This window comes from Schistocerca nitens, chromosome 9 (genome assembly GCF_023898315.1).
Source record: "Schistocerca nitens isolate TAMUIC-IGC-003100 chromosome 9, iqSchNite1.1, whole genome shotgun sequence".
Lineage (NCBI taxonomy): Eukaryota > Metazoa > Arthropoda > Insecta > Orthoptera > Acrididae > Schistocerca > Schistocerca nitens.
Genome location: NC_064622.1, coordinates 138,725,813 through 138,734,666, shown reverse-complemented (window position 1 = coordinate 138,734,666; position 8,854 = coordinate 138,725,813).

Sequence of the window (8,854 nt, the reverse complement as noted above, 5' to 3'; positions counted from 1 at the left end):
GATGTAGATGTAGATGTAGATCATTTTGCGACTGCCTGCATCCATTCTTCCTGTGACCCTCCACCACACTGAGTGTGGTAGGAGTCTTCTCTGTGGCATACTGCACCGTCTGTGACTGTATACACACCGATTGTGTATCTGAGACTACCCAGGAAACTCTAATATGTTTGATAGGTGTCCTGACATCATCATTGTCGTGGTTGTCCATTGACCAAAATGCTATGTTGTGTGCAGAAGACGAGTGTAAGGACATCTTTTGACAGTTTGTATGACTATGCTGTGAACTAGACATAGGTTGGGGAAACAGCAGTTTGTTGTTTTAATTTTGGATACCAGAGTAGCTAGCGAAACTCTGAAACATGGCTGTAAATGTGTAATCCAAGTTGTGTATGATATATTCAGTGAGTAACTGAATCAAGGATTGGTCCCATATGGACTCAAATCTGTTACCATTAAATTACTTTTTAAGAAAGGTTATTATATGTAGGTCTCCAAGCACTGTCCATTGTCTCTAGCAGAAATATTTATAAAGGTCATGAAAATGTGATCTAAATAAGACTATGGAACACATTAACAACCATAAAATCCTTAAGAAAAAGTCAGCATGGATTCCACAAAGCACCACAGCTGAACATGCTATGAGAATCTCTTGCGCAACCACGCCATTCCAGCTTTCCAACAGTGTGGATGTGTGGATGGGATCATTTTTATGCAAGATAGCGCACCTCTGCACATTGCAAATCCAGTTAAGCAGCTGCTGAAGCGCCATTTCTGGAATGCCACCCTTTCCCTACATCCTGGCCATCCTGATCACTTAATCCATGTGACTTATGGCTGTGGGGCAACATGAAAGGTGATGTGTTCAGTGTTCCGATGGCAAACTTAGTTACGTTGCAGGCACGCATCGTGCAACACATTCTGAACGTGACCCCAGAAACACTTCAATCAGCTGTTGAACATACTGTATCTCGATTTCAACTTGTTGCAGAAAACGGTGGAGAGCATATTGAACATGTTTGTCGCCAATCACACGGAAATTAATTATCTGAATTGATTTTGATTGGTCCTTTTTATTGCGAGTTTTGGCTTCAGGAAAATTAAAAACCGATGTGACTTTTGCTTTTTTGCAGTTTTTGACTTGAGGACAGTTAAAAACCGATGAGAATAGTGCTTTCTCTGCGGTTTTTGGTCTCAGAACAATTAAATACAGATTTTTCCCATCTGATGTGATACGACCTTGCCATGGTGGATGGGCATACGTAACTAATAGTATCACACCTGTACACCCATGCACACTGAGTATTACAGTTTGTTTAATCTTAAACAAACACCTTAGGCGTTGTTGTATGATTCATTTGTCATTTGTAGTCGACCACTATTAAATTATGATGCTTACAGCGCCATCTACTACTACGTTTTGTAGCTATTTATTTTTCTTCTGCCATACGTTTTCCCCATTCTCTGATAATATTCTGTTGCAATTTGATGTCATTGTGACCAGCGGTGTTACTTCTACAGCGGTTTGAAAGTTTAACTTTAATTATAATCACACAATACCACGTTTTAAAAATAAAAAATTACACAAATTTAATAATGTGTATTATGAAACTGATACACAAAATAAGCAAGGTTTATATAGAGAGTAACAAAAGCATAGCATGTACACAAAGGACTGTGTTACTGAAAAATCAAAGTGAACAATCCACATTTGCTAATGTCAAATCTGATAGTAATGACGTATCTGGATTTGTAAAGCATCTTAAACACTACATTTTACAAACTTTCTTCTACTCGACTTATTTCGCATCATATAATCAATATAAATTATGTGATACCACTAACAAACTGCTTACTACAAGTTAAAAACCTATGAATTCTGTTAATACAATATGTGAGTACTTGTACACATTTTGAAGTAATGAGACACTTACTGTTACTGTAATATCTTGCAGGTACCACTTGGTGTCACTGTAATATCCTATATATGTTAGCAATGTAACATCTTAGCACTTGTATCATGATGGAAGTGAATTTTCGCAGTGTTCAGTGAAAGGGTTTGTGAGTGTTATTAACATGGTACCTGATTATTATTATTGCCTTTGTCATGATAATTACTGATGTAGTAATCTGACCATAAAGTCGTATCTGTGCCTAAGAATGAATAATATAACTGTAACATATGCAAGCCCTACATCTGAACCATATAATTGCATCATGAATGTATCGAACATGAAAGGAACAAAAAAAATGCGATTAAAGTGAATACACATGTTGCTTGCAGTTTTTCACGGTGCCAACTGATAGTGAAGCCAATAGATCCAGAGGTAAATGCCCACCAAAGAGAGTTAAGTGCCACAATGCTACCATCAGGCTGCGTTTGCAACCTGTGTTTCGAGTGTAGTGTAGTTCAGCGCAATTTCAGATTATTGATACAGCTATATTTGTGAGTTATTTGAAGTGGGTGTTCAAGCTTTCAGTTTGTTAGAGAATTAGAAAGAGAACCGCAACAGGATGCTAGAACACGAGTTGAGTGTGAGTGGGTAGATTTTAAAAAATGAAGCACTACTGAAAAAATTATTGAAATTAATTATATTGATGAAAAATACTGCACACAATAAAAATAAATCTTTGAATTTTATCGTGTTGAGAAATGAGAAGGCTCGATCCGTTACACTTGGTAAAAACTTTCCAATGGACGAAATAGCATAAATTTTCCTTTATATTCCACAACCAGTTTTGAAGGACATTGCTGTTATTTTCAGGTCTTCAAATTTTTTTATACAAAACTTGTCCATTGTGAGTTGTAACCTTATGCCAAATTCTCATCTTAGAGCAGAAAATGTAACACACTCAGACAAACCTTTTGTATAATATGCTACATTTTATCAACTAACATGACAGTGTGGATGAGATTCCAACTCAAAATGAACCCCATGCCAAATTCTCATCTTAGAGCAGAAAATGTAACACACTCAGACAAACCTTTTGTATAATATGCTACATTCTATCAACTAACATGACAGTGTGGATGAGATTCCAACTCAAAATGAACACATTTCGTAACAAAAGTTTTGAAGACCTGAAGATGACAGTAAACACTGTCAAAACCGCTTGCTGAAAATAAAGAAATTTTGATGCGATTTTGGCTTAGAAATGTTTTTACCAAATAAATATTTTAAATAAACTAATTACAAACTATATATAATTTCTAACAAAAACTCAAGCAAAAAATCTGTCTTAATGACAGATACTGTGCATTGATTTTAGAGTGATATAGGCCCATATTTAAGAGCAGAATTTTTTGGCTCCTCATAAATGATTAATAATGCTTCAGTTGTCAATAGAAGTAAAAGGAAGAGACCTGTAATTAAGAGATGACAAAATATTGTTTTCCAGCAGTTGTGTTTTATTGCAGTTTTACTTTGAATTTCCTGGGCTTGACCAAGTAAACTTTTTGACTATGTCATTGTCGACAAGATACCTAAATTTGAGAATCGACTTTCACCCATATTTAATCTGAAGTAGCTGGTTTTTTTTCATCTTTAAATATCTGAAACTACATTCATAGTTTCGTTTCTGTGTGAAGTTACTTGGATGAAATGAATGTCTAGGAATGACAATATGATGAAGTGTGCCTTTACAGTCACAGGCTGATGGATAGGCTCCTTGTTGGCATTGTTATAAATCCCCTCAAAATATTTTGTTATTAAACAAAAACGCTAATTAGCAGTGTATTTCAACTACAATGATGCTGCCTTCATACTACAGTTTACTTTGATGTTCACATATGAATGACATGTTCACATGGACATGACATTCAGGCACAGTGTAACTGACTGTCCAATAAATTTTCATATAAGAAATGCATAGGTCAAACGTTTGGCACAATCATTAACAAAGAAACGTGACTTGATAGTTTAGCATTTGTCGAGGTTTCATTCACACTACACAATGACAAAATACTGAAGACATAATTAGCTGGTCTAATGGATGCATGAGCTCTGAAGCTGATTCTGCAATAATTATCACACTTGTCAGCTTTGACTTTAGGAAAGGTGAAGAAACCAGAGAGGCAATTCTGACCTTGTGATTGATAATGGAAGCAAGACTAAAGAAAAATCAAGACATAGTCATAGGATTTGTCGACATAGAAAAAGCGTTCAACAATGCAAAATGGTGCAAGATGTTCGAAATTCTAGGAAAAATAGGTGTACAATATAAGGAAAGATGGGTAAGATACAATATGTATAATATGTATAAGAGCAAAGAGGAAATAATGAGAGTGGATGACAAAGAACAAAGTGCTCGGATTAAAGAGAGTGTAAGACAGGGATTTAGTCTTTCGCCCCTGCTCTTCAATCTGTATATGGAAGAAGCAATAATTGAAATAAAAGAAAGGCTCAGGAGTGAAAGTGTATCAGTGATACAATTCGCTGATGATGTTGTTATCATGAGTAAAAGTGAAGAAGAATTACATGATCTGTTGAATGGAATGAACAATATGGAATATGGACTGAGAGTAGATTGAAGAAAGGTGAAAGTAATGAGAATTAGAAGAAATAAGAACTGCGAGAAGCTTAACATTATGATAGATGGTCAGGAAGTTGATGGAGTTAAGGTATTCTACTACCGAGACAGCAAAATAACCCATGACGACTGAGCAAAACGCACTGGTAAAAAGGGCATTCATGGCCAAGAGGAGTCTACTAGTATTAAACATAGGTCTTAATTTGAGGAAGAAATTTCTGAGAATGCACGTTTGGGGCCAGCATTGTGTGGTAGTGAAACATGAACTGTGGGAAAACCGGAACAGAAGAGAATCGAAGCATTTGAGGTGTGATGCTATAGATAAATGTTGAAAATTAGGTGCACTGGTAAGGTAAGTAATAAGAAGATTCTGTTCAGAATCTGAGAGAGAAGGAGTATGTGAAAAATACTGACAAGGTGAAGACACAGGATGACAGGATATCTATTAAGACATGAGGGACTGACTTCTGTGGCTCTAGAGAGAGTTGTACAGGGCAAAAACTGCAGAGGAAGGTAGAGACTGGAATACATCGAGCAAATAGTTGAGGACATTGGTTGCAAGTGTTACTCTGAAATGAAGAGGTTGGCACAAAAGAGGAATTCATGGTGGGCCGCATCAAGCAGGAAACAAGTCAGAAGACTGATGATGACTCAAAAGAAAGTGGTATTATGACAGCAGATGTTTGAACAGCACAAGTTTGCTTTCCCATTGGTTGAATTAAGCTGAACAGAGTGTGGCTGGCTATAGATACAACAACTGAGTTAATAACGAGCTCAAAACCGATTAAGGAACTAGTGAACACAGAGTTGTAGCGGGATTGAATACTGTAATCCCCAAATCCTCGAAAAATAATCGAAAAATATAGATACTCAAAAAAGCAGATAAAAATTCATTTGACGCCTTCCTGAGAGACAATCTCCACTCATTCCAAATCAATACTATAAGTGTAGACCAGATGTGGCTTAAATTCAAAGAAATAGTATCAGCAGCAATTGAGATATTTATACCAAACAAATTAACAAACGACGGAGCTGATCCTCCTTGGTACACAAACACATTGCAACACTATTGCAGAAACAACGAAACAAGCATACGAAATTTAAACAGACGCAAAATCCGCAAGATTGGCAATCTTTTACAGAAGCTCGAAATTTAGCGCGGACTTCAATGCGAGATGCCTGTAACAGTTTCTACAACGAAACTTTGTCTCGAAACCTGGCAAAAAATCCAAAGAGATTCTGGTCATATGTGAAGTATGTTAACGGCAAGAAACAATCAATGCCTTCTCTGCACGATAGCAATGGAGATACTATCGAAGACAGTGCTTCCAAAGCAGAGTTACTAAACACAGCCTTCCGAAATGTCTTCACAAAAGAAGACGAAGTAAATATCCCAGAATTCGAATTGAGAACAGCTGCCAACATGACTAACGTAGAAATAAATATCCTCGGAGTAGTAAAGCAACTTAAATCACTTAATAAAACCAAGTCTTCTGGTCCAGACTGTATACCAATTATTTCGGAGTATGCTGATGCATTAGCTCCATACTTAACAATCACATACAACCATTCGCTCGACGAAAGATCCATACCCAAAGACTTGAAAGTTGCACAGGTCACACCAATATTCAAGTAAGGTAGTAGGGATAATCCACTAAATTACAGACTGATATCGTTAACTTCGATATGCAGCAGGATTTTAGAACATATATTGTGTTTGAACATTATGAATTACCTCGAAGAAAACGATCTATTGACACACAGTCAACATGGGTTTAGAAAACATCGTTCCTGTGAAACAGAACTAGCTCTTTATTCACATCTGTGACACATTCCTGTCTGCACTTCCTGAGTGTTCCTCTCTAATCATTGCTTGATTTCCCTACATGTCAAGCTCCCCTGCAAGTGATCAGAGATCAGTGTCTAGCAAGCTCACAATGGCAAGCCCACACACATGATCATTACCATGACAGAGGTGAACTGTTTCCTGACAGCAACACATGGGGCTATTAAAACACCAAAATGCAGATATTAACACTAATGTAATACCTCAGTTCTGGGTGACAATACAATTTAGGTACTTCACCATTACCCACTACATAGACAATATGTGCCTGCAGGGTGCAATTGAATATGAAATGGTCAGGCACTTGAAACATCACGTCTGATTGGGCCGTCTTCCAGGATAGTCTCCTTCTCCGAGCTGATGAAGTGGACGACAAAATACTACGAGATATTACAGAGAAATGTAATGACATTCTTGAACATCCTGAGAATGAAGGTGTCAGAGTACACCATAGGCAAACACAAACAAAGACTACTGCACGCTACCTGCACAACAAGTAGAATATGATACAACAAAATGTAGACCCTATTTACACCAGTTTGCTTTGTCTACAGGTGTAGCACACATAGTCACTATGAAAAACAAAACAGTAAGGTAGCTGAACAGAAAGACTCATCCTGCACTGGCACAACACCAGGCACAACCACCCCAGAAACGAACATACAACAGTCTGCTTTCAAGAACAGGTCCCCACTGGAGACCAGAAACATGAAATTACTATCAAGGGAAATGTTCAGTTGAAACACATTAAACTCCACACTACCAGAAGCCATAAAGCAGGGAAAACATGCTACACTACAAAATTACTCGAAATCGAAACATCTATATCTACAGCTACATCTGTACTCCACAAGCCACCTGACGGTGTGTGGCGGAGGGTACCTTGAGTAGCTCTATCGGTTCTCCCTTCTATTCCAGTCTCGTATTGTTCGTGGAAAGAAGGATTGTCACGTGAAGTGTTGAGTGCTATTGACAAGGGATTTCAGATCGATTCCGTATTTCTGGATTTCCAGAAGGCTTTTGACACTGTACCACACAAGCGGATCATAGTGAAATTTCGTGCTTATGGAATATCGTCTCAGTTATGTGACTGGATTTGTGATTTCCTGTCAGAGAGGTCACAGTTCGTAATAATTGACGGAAAGTCTTTGAGTAAAGCAGAAGTGATTTCTGGCGTTCCCCAAGGTAGTGTTATAGGCCCTTTGCTGTTCCTTACCTATATTAACGATTTTGGAGACAATCTGAGCAGCTGTCTTCAGTTGTTTGCAGATGACACTGTTGTTTATCGACTAATAAAGTCATTAGAAGACCAAAACAAACTGCAAAAGGATTTAGAGAAGATATCTGAATGGTGCGAAAAGTGGCAGTTGACCCTAAGTGACGAAAACTGTGAGGTCATCCACATGAGTGCTAAAAGGAACTCGTTAAACTTCGGTTACACAATAAATCAGTCTAATCTAAAATCAGTAAATTCAACTAAATGCCTAGGTATTACAATTACATACAACTTAAATTGGAAGGAACACATAGAAAATGTTGTGGGGAAGGTGACAAAGACTGTGTTTTATTGGCAGGACACAGGATTTTTATATTTTTAGGTTTAGTATATTTTTTTGTGCATCTTCTGCTGTTGCTTTGTTAAATTTAATTAAGCTCTCTTTCTTGCTCTGAGCTGAGCCAAACAACTGTACATTATCTTGATAAGAGTATACATCAACAGCAGATTTTGCTACATTTATGAGGAATTTATTAAAATTTCTGATATCTGAGCAGGATGTACAATTATTTTGTCTTGTACCTTTATTTTAGAGATTTCCTGGTCGCTAGGTTTAGTTCCAAGTTCAGATTTGACTACTGCCCATACTGCTTTGGATTTATGTGTGTGTGTTTTTAATGAATTTGGTGTTTGCCTTTTCCTTTGCTGCTTTTGCAACCTTCTTAAATAGTTTTTTATACAGTTTAATATAGTTATTGAACTCAGAAATCTTATTTGATTTCAGCTAAGCATGTAGCTCTCTCTTTCTATTACTAGATATTTTTATGCAGTGCTAATACACTTCAGTTTATTTGTTTTCCTTCTTGGGCAGGCTGTAGGTGGAAATGTTTCATAGAATACATATAAAAAGCTGTTTAAAAACTTACTAAATTTTACTGAACATTAGTTTTCTTGTTGTAATGACCAGTCGACCTCATTTAATCTATAACAGAACAAGTTTATATGTGAGTGCAGGCGTTCTCGACGAATTTCATATATGAAGTCTTCACAGATCGTCAGCCGAGTAGCGTCGTCGTCTCGTAGCAACGTTTCAATGGAATGCGTATCCATCATCTTCATGCGAAGTGTCGGGATATCGTCGGTCGCAGGCTGATATCTCTGCTGGAGCGCTCACGTCTTCCCGCCGCCGGCCAATCACGTGCCCGCGGAATCTCCCGATGCCCCTGGAGCGGCCGGTGGTGGGTGGGACGCGTGTGCGGGGCTCG